General features: G+C 46.3%; 1 protein-coding gene across 3 annotated transcripts in view; it reads right to left on the minus strand.

Annotated features, from left to right (window-relative positions):
• gse1 (Gse1 coiled-coil protein) overlaps nucleotides 1–15,193 on the minus strand; it is a 507,238-nt gene that overhangs the window by 377,599 nt on the left and 114,446 nt on the right. The window lies entirely within an intron of this gene.

The raw sequence follows: 15,193 nt of genomic DNA on the forward strand, positions 1-15,193 counted from the left end.
CATTGCCTATCCATGTTCTCCTGAGATACTGCTTGACCCGCAGGGCTACTCGAATACTCTGCATCTTGTTTGTAAACCAGCACCTGCAGTTCTTGTTTCACACACCATCTTAATACTGCAAAGAAAGGTCTCGACCTGAAACCTCACCTATCCATGTTTCCCAGAGATTTCATATTTCGCTTGGGCAGTTTACAATCCAGCAGTATGAATATTGATTTTTCAGATTTCAAGTAACTCGCTCCCTCCCTAGTCATCCTGTCAGTTCCACTGTTCGCATCTATATATCTCTTCCTTAGATAGACACAAAAAGCTGGAGTAACTCAGTGGGACAGCTAGCATCTCTGGAGAGAAGGAATGGGTGACGTTTCGGGTCGAGACCATTCTTCCGACATATCTCTTCCTTATCATCTCTTCCACAGCCGACAATAGACCATTGTGGGCTCCACCTTTCCTTGGTCATCGGTGCCGGCTCTGATTTGTTCTGAACCTTTTCATACCTCTAGTTTCCCTCTCTCCTGACTCTTCAGTCTGAAGAAGGGTTTTGGCCATTCCATGTTCTCCAGAGATGCTGCCTGACTCGCTGAGTTACTCCAGCATTTTTTGTCTATCTTTGTTGCCTGGCCCACTGCGTCACTCCAGCAAAGATAGACACAAAGTGCTGGAATAACTCGGTGGGTCCAGCAGTAGGTGACGTTTTGCGCTGGGACTCTTATTCCAGCACTTTGTGTCCTTGTGTATATTAACCAACATCTGCGGTTCTTTGTTTCTACATTTATACTGCGGTGTCAACTTTTGCTTGATAACCTGATCCCAAGCAAGTGTCTCTGGATAATTTGAAATACATACAAGGTAGACAAAAGTGCTGGAGAAACTCAGCGGGTGCGGCAGCATCTATGGAGCAAAGGAAATAGGCAACGTTTCGGCCCGAAACGTTGCCTATTTCCTTCGCTCCATAGATGCTGCCGCACCCGCTGAGTTTCTCCAGCACTTTTGTCTACCTTCGATTTTCCTGCATCTTGACAAAAACTTGCTGTACATACAAGTAGGTATTGTTATGAACAGTACTGAACCCTACAAGCCTCGCACAACCCACAGTGTTTACAAGCTCCCGAATGGCACAACAGGCTTGCCACATGCTTGTTGAAGTTGAACACCTCCCACATTTTCTGCGGTCTTGCCCTGAATAAGTTATCACAAGAGCATTCAGTAAATGGCAGCCACACACTGTGCTTAAAGCTGCTGCCTCCAACCTTGTGTTAACCAAAGAGCTTTACTTAACAAAACAATCAGCGGTTAGTCCGACGCCTGTGATAAAACACAATCAGTCTCTCTCCCCGGGACGGGGACATTAAGTACTGACTATTTATGCTGCAGCTGCAAGGTCTCACTGGGTCTGAATTGATCACAATGCCCCCACTTCTCCTTGTCCCCTCCCTCTCAGTGGGAAAACACCTGGACCCACTCACACTCTCGGTTGCCACACCCCCCTCTCCTGCTGACGCCATTCACTGTGTGCATGAACAGTCACAGTGCTCAAGGCAGCATCTTTCCAATCTACTGCCACACTTGGCCAAGAGCCCACGTCACACCCCTCTGGGATTCCTGCTGCTCTTCGACCATGCCTACTACGGCCGCGTGCGTTCCCTCAACACCTGCCTGCGCCGCCATCTTGTGCCGCGTGGCTTCCTGCTCCGGATCCAGACTTTAGAGATACAGCACGGAAACAGGCCCTTCAGCCCACTGAGTCCACGCCGGCTGGTGTTCACCCCGTACACTAGCACTATCCTACACATGAGGGACGATTCGCAATTTTACCGAATCCAATGAACCTACAAACCTGTACATCTTTAGGATGTGGTGGGGAAACCGACGCACCAGGAGAAAACCCAAGCGGTCACAGGGAGAACGTACAAACTCCTTACAGTAGTCAGGATGGAATCCGGGTCTCTGGCGCAGCAAGGGAGCAACTCTAGTGCTGCACCACTGTGCCACACAGATCCCCCCAGTTCAGATCCAAGCAGGATTTCAGGTACCTGCACTTAATCCACCGCTTCTCGCAACAGTTCTCCTCCCGTACCTTGAGAGTCTGAAGAAGGGTCCTGATCCAAAACATCAGCGATCCATGCTCTCCAGAGATACTGCCTCACCCACTGAGTGACTGCAGTACTTTGTGCCCTTCAGTCAACGTCACAATCCATGCTATGGTGCAGTGTTCCTGTGCATGGATGTCCAGGCTTATAAAACCTCCTTGGAAAGCTGAATAGCTGTTTGAGGAAGGGCTGGATGTAGAAAATTGTGGAAATCTCTGCCTCAGAGGGCGGTGGAGGCAGGTTCTCTGGATGCTTTCAAGAGAGAGCTAGATAGGGCTCTTAAAAATAGCGGAGTCAGGGGATATGGGGAAAAGGCAGGAACGGGGAACTGATTGGGGATGATCAGCCATGATCACATTGATTGGCGGTGCTGGCTCGAAGGGCCGAATGGCCTACTCCTGCACCTATTGTCTATTGAAAAGTAGAGAAAGAGCCAGCTGTAATTGCACTAAGGCCTATCAGACAATACATTTTTGGTCTAGCGTCCATCCATACAATCTTGCCAGAAGCCTTAGCTGTGGCAAATAATTCCAACCTGCAGATCAGATGGGAATCTATTGGAGATTCAAAGTTAGAGCTACGGCAACAGTTTGGTCCCTGATTCAGTAACACAAAGTCAAATTTCACAATACAAAGCCAGTAACAATAATGGTGACGATCTTCCTAACATGGGTCTAACAAGAACGGGTCTCCAGACTCTCTCTTAAGCACCTCCTCAGTTCAGGGGTTATGAGGGATGGATAATAAATACCAGCGTCGTTCTTGCCAACAAATACATAAAATATTGTCATCGTGGAAGGAGAAGTTGCTACTTGCGGTACATTCCCAACTCACATCACTGACAATATTTGTTTCCCCGCCAGCTTTCGCACAGTTGTGAAGCCATATATGGAACTATCATATAACGAGACAAAAAAGTCACAAAGATGGTATTAAGGAGAGCCTCAAAGAGGGAGAAAGGCAAAAAGAAAAGGAGAAGGAATTTTGGAATTTGGGACTTTATCACAATGGTGTAGGAATTACAGAATTTAGCAGAGTTCAAAATCATCAGAGGGGAGGGGAGAGCGAGGACAGATTAAACGCTTCAGGGGAGAATTCACACGTCGAGTTTCCGGGATCTCGGCAGCTCTGCTCAGCTACGAGCATTGTCCTGGTTGGATTGATTCATTCCATACAAGTCTGAAATACAGTACAATTACAGTGCCAAGACCATCAACGCAGCCAAGGAAACTCTGCAGTAAAGGCGGGTAAGTTGAAGAGGTCTATAAGCTGCCAAAGATCAGAGTAAACCTTCCACTAATGGTCATGGCCAATCCTTTACAGGGCTTTGTTGGGTGATTGTTGGGAGCTGCAGGATTTCCTCTCTCTCCACCCAATTGAACGGAAGGCCTTTATTGCAGCTCGAGAGGTTACGGGCAGCCCTGGAGACCATGGTCACTGGCCGTGCAACAGGTGAGGAACATGGGCCTCAGTTCCCAGTCATTTCCATCAGACAAGAGTACTGTGGTAGACCCATGAGCAGGGTGATGGAGATTCCAACCTTGGGAAATGGGTGTGATTCATGGCTCATATCTAGCCATTCACCACCCAAGCGACTGAACTACAGTGTGGCTTTATCAACTATCGAAAAAAATGATCCCTGAAGAAGGGTCTCGACCCGAAGCTTCGCCCATCCCTCCTCTCAAGAGATGCTGCCTGTCCTGCTGAGTTACTCCAGCATTTTGGGTCTATCTTTGGTTTAAACCACCATCTGCAGTTCCTTCCTACATATTTCCCTGGAGTAAACTTGTTCAAAATACCACCGACTTTCCTGAAGTTTCCAACTTGTCGTCTTTTCTCATTCAAGGATGTTGACATCTCGTTTAGTACTCACAGTGGAAAGCCAAGTCACAACGGAAAATGAGGCCAGCATGTGTTTTGGGACATCTCCATAACTGGGAGCCAAATTCAGATGTTTCTGTCTTTGTGGAAAGTTCTGCCAAAGTAAATATCCTTTCCATTTATGATCACATCGTCTGAATGCTGGAAATTATTTTGTAATCCATCATCACATCACTCAGGCACCAGGTCCTAAGAATGTAAGTAATAGGAGTAGAGGGTGGCTACATGTCCCCTTGAGCCTGTTCTGCTGTTCCATAAGATCATGGCTCATTTCATCTCAGCCAAGTATCTGAGTGACGGGCGATCGCGGAGTAATGAGTAACGGCTGTGCCAATCGCTGAATCAATGAATGCCAACCCAGCAGCCAGGCTATGATTTACTGCCCTTTCAACTGGGATGGATATTAACCCTGGCCCCGTCTACCCGCTCTAGAGGCTCTTACAGCAGTAACTTGAACAGGGACAAGGCACGGTGGCGCAGCAGTAGAGTTGCTGCCTTATGCCCCTGTCACACTTAGGAAACCTGAACGGAAACCTCTGGAGACTTTGTGCCCCACCCAAGGTTTCCGTGCGGTTCCCGGAGGTTGCAGGTGGTTGCCAGAGGTTGCAGGTGGTGGAAGCAGGTAGGGAGACTGACAAAAACCTCCGGGAACCGCACGGAAACCTTGGGTAGGGCGCAAAGTCTCCAGAGGTTTCCGTTCAGGTTTCCTAAGTGGGACAGGGGCATTACAGCGAATGTAGCGCCGGAGACCCGGATTCGATCCCGACTACGGGTGCTGTCTGTACCGACTTTGTACGTTCTCCCCGTGACCTGCGTGGGTTTTCTCCGAGAGCTTTGGTTTCTTCCCACACTCCAAAGACGTACAGGTATGTAGGATAATTGGCTTGGCAAATGTAAAAAACTGTTCCTAGGGTGCGTAGGATAGTATTAATGTGCGGGGATCGCTGGTCGGCGCTGATCCAGTGGGCCGAAGGGCCTGTTTTCGCGCTGTATCTCTAAACTAAACTTATTCAGCCCAGCGTCCTAGTCCACATTATCAGAGCACAATGTGAACTCCGAATGCAACTCTGGGGGGCTGAAAATAGAAATTTGGTGGATTAAGCGATTCTAGATTTTTTTTTTAAAGTAAACATGACCGATTTCGAAAACCTTAAAAGGATTCACCTTAAAACCTTAAAAGGAGATCAGTTATCCCTACCCTGTCCAGTCAATGTGGAACACGAGGTCCACTGCAGTATGTTTCGTTATGAGCTGTTCTCTGATCTGGATTTGCAACCCCCTCCAATCTTAAGAAGGAGGCTCACTGTCCCCTCCCCGAGAGAAATTTGGAATAACCAAGAAAAGCTCGCCTCAGCCGTGATAGCACCATCCAGCAAACAGAACATAGAACAGCACAGCACAAGAACGGGCCCTTCGGCCCACAATGCCTGTGTTGAACATGATGCCAAGTCCATCTACCTGCACATAACCCATATCCCTCCATTCCCTGATTATCCACATGCCTATCCTAGTCTTTTACATGCCTCTAACATATCAGCTTATATCACCATACCCGAGAGTGTGTTCCAGGCACTCTGTGGAAAACAAAACTTGTCCTGCACATCTCCTTTAAACGTTGCCCCTCTCACCATAAAGCACTGATGATCAAAAATTAAAAAAAAACGCTTCAGTTTGAATTCCCCTGAACTTATAACATAACTATATGGGCATAGACCATAGTGAGCATATGGAAAGCTGGGAGTATATCTGCGATTCCGCAGAAAACATTTTGAAATGCAACATATCCATCTCCGTACAACAGAGTCTGTTCAGCCTGCAGAGTCTATGCTGGCTCACAGAACAATTTCATTTCTTTATCAATCCTCCCACTGCACCCATCGATTCCTCCAAGCTTCACCCTCTCATTTACACTTAGCTTTAGTTTTTGGTTTTATAGATATATCTTGAAAACAGGCCCTTCAGCCCACCGAGTCCAGGCCGACCAGCAATCACTTGTACACTCGCACTATCCTACACACTAGGGACAATTTACAGAGGCCAGCTAACCTACAACCCTGCATGTCTTTGGAATTTGGGAGGAAACCGGAGCACCCGAAGGTAACCCATGAGGTCACAGGGAGAAGGTACAAACTCCCAACAGGCGGCACCGTTAGTTAGGATCGAACCCAGGTCTTCGGCGCTGTACGGCAGCAATTCTACCGCTGAGCCGCAACTTAGAAGTCCGCAAAGCTTGGAGATGTTGGATGAAGCCCGCATGTGACAGGGAAAACATGCAAACTCAGCACAGAGAACTTCAGATTCAATCAATGTCAGCAGCTTTACTAGTTGCACCAAGTTAGTACATTACACCTGGTACTCAAGATATGGTCTCCATCACAATGTAGAAACTAAACATAGATTGGATGATCACTTTGCAGAACCTCTCCACTGGACGTGTTCATTCTGGCACGGGGACCCTGAGATGCCATTTGTCAAACATTTTCATTCTTCATTCCACTCTCACTCTGCCCTCTGTCTTCCCATTTTTAGAGTGCTCCAATGATTCCCCAATATTAGCTTAAGGTACAGCATCTCATCTTCCATCTAACAGAGTTATAGTAGAGTCAGAGTCATGCAACATGGAAAAAGACCCTTCGGCCCAACTCATCCATGCTATCCAAGTTGCCCCATCTAAGTTAGCCCCACTTACCCGCGTTTTGCCCATATCACTGAATATATCCTCTAGACATTTAGACTCAATTGGCCAAATTGCCTCATTTTACTCTTGTAATTGAAGAACTATCCATGTACCTATACAATTGTCTTTTACATTGCTGTTCGTGTACCTGCCTGTTCAGCAGCGGATTCAACAATTTCAGTGAACCAGCCTATTCTGTTTATATCAAAACTGGCCATTCCAGTTTTCTGTCTCACAAATGCTGCCTGACCTGCTGCATATCTCAAGCTTGCTTTTATATCTGATTTCCAACAATTGCTGCACTCTGTTTCTTCATGTTTCCTCTTACCTCAGTTTAGTTTAGAGATAGTGTGGAAACAGGCCCTTCGGCCCACTGATTCCGTGCCGACCAGCGATCCCCGCACACTTACACTATCCTACACACAGTAGGGACAATTTACAATTAAACCAAGCCAATCAGCTTACAAACCTGTTACATCTTTGGAGAGTGGGAGGAAACCCGAGATCCAGGAGAAAACCCTTACAGGTCACAGGGATTACGCACAAACCCCATACAGACAAGCACCGGTAGTCAGGATCAAATCCGGGTCTCTGGAGCGGACAGGCAGCAACTCTAACACTGCGCTGCCGTAAGGAATTCTTCTTCAATTCCTGCTATTTACACGTCTCCAAACAGATCAGCTGTGATTAACAAACATACCTCCAGATTCAAGGACAGTTTCTTCCCTGCTGTTATCAGGGAACTGAACCATCCTTCATCAAATAGAATGCGGTCCTGACCTCCCGTCCACCTCATTGGAGACCTTTGAACTATCATTGATCGGACGTTACTGGATTTATCTTGCTCTAAACATTACACCCTTTATCCTGTATCTGTACACAATACAGTTGATTGTAATCATCTTTATATGACTGGATAGCACGCAACAAAAAAGCTTTTTGCTTTACATCTCAGAATAAAAAGACATATCATTAGAGATTAGGAGCAATTTCTTTAGTCGAGGGTGGTGAATATGCGAAATTAATTGCCACGGACGGTTGTGGAGGCCAAGTCAATGGGTATTTTTAAAATGAATAGTGAAACGTCACTGATTAGTAAGGGTGTCAAAGTTATGGGGAGAAGGCTAGAGATGGGGTTAAGAGAGAAAGCTAGATCAGCCATAATTGAATGGTGGAGTAGATTCAATGGGCTGAACAGCCTATGATTTGTGAATTTACGAACACATGAAAATAATAAACTAAACTAAAACTAAGCTCTTGAACCCCCCCAGCACCACCCCTTGTGTCGTTCAGCTTCTCTTGATGGCCACTGTGTTACACCCAATCCAGTGGCCCCTGCAATTCCACAACCTCAAACAAGTTTGATTTCTAATGTTTCCCTTTTCTGATGAAAAATTCCCTTTGCTTCTCTCTAATAGGAGAGTAAATGAGCAGGGAGAGAGGCTCAAATGCACCGAGCCTCTCTCGACTATCCAGGCAGAAATGTTGGCAATAGCAGGCTCCTCTTTCGCAGGCTGCAACTCTGGGCCGTCAAAGACCAGACAGTACACATCTTTGGTACACACTAAACGCCGAGTTCAAAACCGCCCAGCAACTCCTTGAACTAGCATCTGCAGTTCTCTACTAACACAGCAACTCTGCTACCTGTAGCTCTGCAGAAATCCCTGCCTTCTACGTCTCGTCTGCCACCCCTAACCTTTTCACACGCTCGGCACCCGAGTATAAAGAATGCAGCTTGTTGACAAGACGCCTTGCGGCCGCGTCAGTGAAACTCCTTCTAACTGGCAAAACATGAAACAACACATCAGCCCAAGGAATCAACCTTTAAAGTAGCAGGCGGCTGGATTCACTGATAAAGCGAATTACATTGGACACACGCACACCGAGGCAGTAGTGGGGAAAGCAGGCTTTCGATGGGAATCCGTGGCTCTTCGCTAATAAAGGCAGCTGAACATGGATGAAACCACAAGGGTTAAAACACACCCGGGATGCCGACTGTTCTATTAGCGGCGCGCACCAATGGCCTGTCTCCAAGTCGCTGCTTAACATTTCACCAGCTCGGGGGAGGAAGAGCTGCTTCAACAGGTAGCCGAGTCCAAAAAAAAACTTTTTCATCAGCGCTGAAAATCCACACTTTTTAAACCTCCAACGAAGGGAGGCAGCCACCACAAACAAGTAGGAACACTGGCAACTTTGAAAAATAAGAAGCATCAACAAGCGTTCTCTCACCTGGAATCAAGTTCCCACAGCCAGCTGCATCCAAATGAATCCCTGCAGTCGAACAGTAAACCTCCCCCTCTCTCTCTCGTTATCGATATGTATTGTACATATATAGATGACAACAACAACAACAAAAAAGACTCTTGCCTCAAAGCAGAGAGACGACTAACCTCAGGGTTTTTTTTGCTGGTTGCACACTGGACTTACTCACACAGGGAAATCAGGGACAGCGAGGCTGGGCTGACACAACAAAGAACTAGTGAAAACAAAAGAAACATATGGCTCCAGTAGCAAAAGGCTTGTAAATTAAACATAAAGTGGAGATTAGATAATGAATGTGTATTCACATGCAGAGTTCTGTCTGAGGTGGGAGCTACCATGCCAGTGGAGGGATGTCCATAGGCTCTCGGGGAACAGATTAGAGGGACAAAGGACTCGTTTGCTGCAACCCGAATTCTGCCCTTAGGGTACTGCCAGCTCCCATCTTCAGCGGGAAAGGATGGCGGGTGTTTGCTTGGCCGGCGACGCCAATGTGAGGTTTGCAGTCAGAAAGGACCTACCTGCGCTGTGAAATCCAGTGGCCCACCACAGACATACCAGCTGCTGTGGACATATGCAGAGTTGGACTCCTGATGCCTAATAGGATTATAAAACTCTACTTTCTGCTGGGCTTTGTGACAATCCACTTGTACCCCAGGCCCGTCGGTAACTTGTGCTGACTAATTCATCCTAGTCTCCCCCCCTCAGCCCTTGCTTTTTATTTTGTTTTCTCCTTTTTAACAAAATGCACAAATTACTTTGAAATGAAAACACCCATTTGTCTCGGGCATTGTGGCTTGAAATTGTGACAGCCCTTTGGTGACCGAGGCAAACAGCCCTCCCCTCCAACTTGCACAGGCAGGTGAAGGTTTCACCGCACAAAACACTGGCCTCTTCTCTCTGTTAATTCAGCCGCCAAGACACCGAACTTGGAAGCGGTGGTTCTTTTGTTGAGTAGCCGTACTTTCCCCCTGCGCGCACACACACACACAAGCACGCACTTTCACATACAAAGATGTATACACCCCATTCTATGTTCACACAGCCATGCATTTCCAAAATACACAACACACATAAAACTGCATACACAAATCATACGTGTACACAACCTCAGTCACCTGCTCCCATGCACACACCAAAATAAAAGGCACACTCTCACATTCACATCACCTTCTCTAGTAAGGAATGCAGGGAGACGTTGGGGCGAACTCCACATGTCGATTCCTTATCTGAAGCTTCCCCCCCCCCCCCCATTTCCCCTCTCCTCATCAGAACTGACATAGTTTAGTTTATTGTCACGTGTACCAAGGAACAGTGAAAAGCTTTTTTGTTGCACGCTAACAGCGGAAAGACTATATTAATGATTACAATCGAGCCATCCACAGTGTACAAAAGGAATAATGTTTAAGCACAAGATAAAGGCCAGTAAATGTGCGGAGAGGAAGAAGTTTCAGTCTGACGAACTTCCATCAGGTCTGAAGAAAGGTCCCAGCCCAAAGTGTTACCTACCCCTGTTCTTCATAGATGCTGCCTGTCCACTGAGTTACTCCAGCCCTTTGTGTCTTGTTCCTTGTTAACTTTAAAGGGCCTCTCCCCCCCCCCCAAACCACAGGGCGGCAGCATAAAACACTACTATTGGGGAGGTGGGGAGGAAAAGACAAGGGAGCTGGGACACAAAGATCTCATGGGTACATGGGCAACTCCAGGTGCTGCCCTGCATGAGTGCTGTGCCACAGATCCCTGCAGGATGCAGGATGATTGAAGGGACGGAGGTCGCAATGTGCAGCACGTCATTTGACAGCACTGGGCCTCTGCTCGCTGGAGTTTAGAAGGTTGGGGGGGACCTCATTGAAATTTACAGAATAATGAAAGGCATAGATAGAGAGGATGTGGATAGGATGATTCCACTGGTGGGAGAGTCTAGGATCTGAGATCATAGCCTCAGAATTAAAGGGCGCTCTTTTAGGAAGGAGGTGAGGACGAGTTAGATAGAGCTCTTAAAGATAGCGGAGTCAGGGGATATGGTGAGAAGGCAGGAATGGGGTACTGATTGTGGATGCTCAGCCATGATCACAGTGAATGGCGGTGCAGGCTCGAAGGGCTGAATGGCCTACTCCTGCACCTGTTGTCTATTGTCTATTGAAATTCTTTATCAGAGGGTAGTTAATCAGTGGAACTCATTGCCACTGAGGGCTGTGGAGGCCAAGTCAGTGGATATTTTTAAGACAGAGATAGACAAATTTGTGTTAGAACGGGTGTCAAGGGTTATGGGGATTTTTCTATTATATGAAAAGAAAATGTGGATAAGCTGCAATTCGGGAATTTTTGGAACATTTTTTTTCTATAAATGTTCCTGTGACCTTAGTTCAAAGTTTGTGATCTTGCATTTCCACACAACTTGTGCCGTCACCTTATGTTACCTGAGGCCGGGGAGCTATTGTAAATGCTTGGTTTACATGAATGCACGAAAAATGTGCTTCAGGTCAATGCTGCTGACATTTATTGCTGCCCTGACCAATACTTAACCCATGACCAACATCACAGGAACAGATTATCCAGTCATTAACCAATTGCTGTTTGTCAGAGGTTGTCATGTGTGAATTGAAGGGCATGTCTCTTACTTTACAAAAGTGTCCATGTCCCAAACACACCATACGACCTTAAGACATAGGAGCAGAATTAGGCCATTCGGCCCATCGAGGCTGCTCTGCCATTCAATCGCGGCTGATCTATTTTCCCCTCTCAATCCCATTCTCCTGCCTCCTCCCAATAATGTTTGATGCCCTTACCAATCAAGAACATAGCAATCTTGGTTTTAAAAATACGTAAAGACTTGGCCTCCATAGCCATTAGTGTCAATGAATTCCACAGATTCACAGCTAAAGAAATTCCTCCTCATCTCCATTTCTAAAGGTGCATTATTTTCTTCCGAGGCCGTGCTCTCTGGACTCAGACTCTCCCACTAGTGGAAACATTCTCTCCAAATCCACTCTGTCTGGGCCTTTCATTATTTTAGACAATAGACAATAGGTGCAGGAGTAGGCCATTCGGCCCTTCGAGCCAGCACCGCCATTCAATGTGATCATGGCTGATTTTGTAGGACCTCAATGAGATCCCCATCTCATCCTTCTAAACTCCAGTGAGTGCAGGCCTGAGCTTTCAAATGCTGTTCATACATTAACCCAATCATCCCCAGGATCTTTCTGGTAAATCTCCTCTAGACCCTCTCCAATGTCAGCACATCCTTCCTCAGATACGGGGCCCAAAACTGCTCACAATATTCCAAGGGCCACTTTTCAACATAATTGTATGAGGGGTAAGAGCGTTGTAAAAACAAGCCTGAAGGCTTTGTGTCTCAATGCAAGGAGCATTCATAATAAGGTGGATGAGTTTAATGTGCAGATAGTTATTAATGAATATGATATAGTTGGGATCACAGAGACATGGCTCCAGGGTGACCAAGGCTGGGAGCTGAACATCCAGGGATGTTCAATATCCAGGAGGGATAGACAGAAACAGCTTTCTGCCCCCATTCCTCCCACTATCTCCCCCACGCCCCCTATTCCCTTCCACCTACATCCTTTCCTCTGGTTTCACATTTCACTGCTCTTCTCTCCTTATCTTACTGCCTCTTCTCCCCCTTTCAGCTCCAGTCTTTGTCCATCCATATGCCATTAAAAAACTCCTTACCTGTAACCACCTATCACTTGCCCGCCCCATCTCTTTTCCAGCTTTCCACCCCCTCAACCCAAAACATCACCTATCCATGCCTTCCGGAGATGCTGCCTGACCTGTTGAGTTACTTCAGCACATTGTGTTTTACTCAAGATTAGAGCATCTGTAGTTTCTTGTATCTCCGTCTTAACATCACGGCTAACCTGTTAATTTGGCCTCATATGGTAAGCTTTTCAGCTGAATAAGTTGGAGGGGCAGAACTGTGGTACAGCTGGTCGATTTACTGCCACACAGCGCCAGAGACTCGGGTTCGATCCTGACCTCGGGTACTGTCTGTGGGGAATTTGTTCATTCTCCCTGTGACCATGTGGGTTTCCTCTGGGTGCTCTGGTTTCCTCCCACATCCCTAAGACATGCAGGGTTTTTAGTTTTATACCAAAGAGAGACAAAAAAATGCTGGAGCAACACAGGCAGCATCTCTGGATAAAATGGATTGGTGACATTTTGGGCTGGGACCCTTCTTCAGAGGATAATTGGTCTCTGTAAAATTGCTTTTAATGTGTATGGAGTTGATATTGAAAGTAGGATAACATAGAACTAGCGTGGACTGGTAATCGATGGCTGGTGTTGACTCAGTGGGCCGAAGGGCCTGTTTCCATGCATTATCTCTCTAAACTGTGTGTGTGGATGTAATTATGTGAAGCACTTTGGGGTCAATGCAAGTTGACTAAAAATGTGCTATATAAATAAAGAAATTTAATTAAAAAATTTAATTTAAACTCTAAAAAAACACCAGCGTTCTCAGTGGATTCAATTGTGCCATAAGTCAGTGAGTCTTTCTCAACCATTCAACCATAGGAGCACCATTCCTCCAGCCAAACACATTGTCACTTAGTCACCCTCCCTGTAAGCCGCTTCCAAAAATAATAAATTTAAGAAGGGGTCAGGTTTAACTATGACATCTCCATCAGTCCAATAGCAAAACAAAAGCAGAAACACCTCCTTGAGTTTCTGTCACACATCCTAGATCTGGATGGATATGTACCTCATAGAGTCACAGAGCATGGATACAGGCCCGTCGGTCCATGCCAACCAGGATGCCCCATCTACCCTAGTCCCACCTCCTGCATTTGACCCCTGTCCCTCTAAACCTTTCCAATTCATGTACCTGTCCAAACGTCCTTTAAATGTAATTATAGTACCTGCCTCAACTACCTCCTCTGGCAGCTCGTTCCATGTACACACCTCACCTCAAACCCGTTCGATTGCCCTGGCTGCATACACGTTGATGCTTGTAACCAACAAAAAATTCTTGACACTTTCAATTGACACCTCCCACCCGATGCCGCTCACGGTGACTGCCGCAGATTTTTGCCATCTTTTTCCTGGAAAAAATGCTTTCTGATTTCACTTCAGTCACATTTTTACATTGTACCCCATTTTTACCTGGAACTTAAGGCTTCTTTCTGCTCTTAATTTAGTGAATTTGCGATGTGCTGAAATACAATGTTAAAATTCAATGCATCACTCTGGGCCAACTCTGCCTAAGACTCCGTACAATTGAAGCATCATTTCCTCCCCTTTATACTGCACACCCTCAGGGTAAAGGCCAACACTACATGAGCCTTTTTAACCTTTAGCACCTGTACATCTGTTTATAATTATTTGTGTACTGAGATACCAAAATCCATTTACTCCACCAAAGTTCCTGACAAGGAATGTTCTTGACCCAGAGAAGATGATTTCACACTTTCCCATATATCAAAAGCAACACAGGATTAAGAATAGGCTCAGTCCCTCAATCCTACCATTCAAGAATTCCTAGCTCCATTTAACACAAAACAGTCCAGCACAGGAACAGGCCCTTCGGCCTATAATATCCATTCCGAACATGATGTCAAGTTAACCTAATCTCCTCTTCCACCACTTGATCCATATCCATCCATTCTCTGCTTATCCATGTGCCTATCCAAAAGTTCCTTAATGCCCCAATCGTACCTGCCATATCCATCCATTCTCTGCTTATCCATGTGCCTATCCAAAAGTTCTTTAATGCCCCAATCGTACCTGCCCCCACCACCACCACCCTGGCAGAGTGTTCCAAGTACCTACCAGCCTCTGTGTAAAAAAACCTGCCCCACACATCTCCTTTAAACGTTGCCATTCTCACCATGAAGCAATGCCCTCTACTCTTTTACATTTCCACCCTGGGGAAAAAGGTTCTGTGTCAACCCTAACTATGCCTCTCATAATTTTATATATTTCTATCAAGTCTCCCATCAACCTCCGATGTTCCAGAGAAAACAATTCTAGTTTGTCCATTCTCTCCTTGGAGATAATTCCCGCTAATCCAGGCAGCATTCTGGTAAAACCTCTTCTGCGCCCTCTGCAAAGATTCCACATTCTTCCTGTCATGGGCGATGGGAACACCATGCAATACTTCAAGTGTAGCCTAACCAATGTTATATAAAGCTGCAATATTCCCAATAGATGTAATCTTCCAATTAGGATGGCACAGTGGTGCAGCGACACAGTTGTCGCCTTACAGCACCAGAGGCCCGAATTCGAACCTGATTATGGGTGCTGTCTGTATGGAGTTTCTATGTTCGTC

Source organism: Amblyraja radiata, chromosome 17, assembly GCF_010909765.2.
Source record: "Amblyraja radiata isolate CabotCenter1 chromosome 17, sAmbRad1.1.pri, whole genome shotgun sequence".
Lineage (NCBI taxonomy): Eukaryota > Metazoa > Chordata > Chondrichthyes > Rajiformes > Rajidae > Amblyraja > Amblyraja radiata.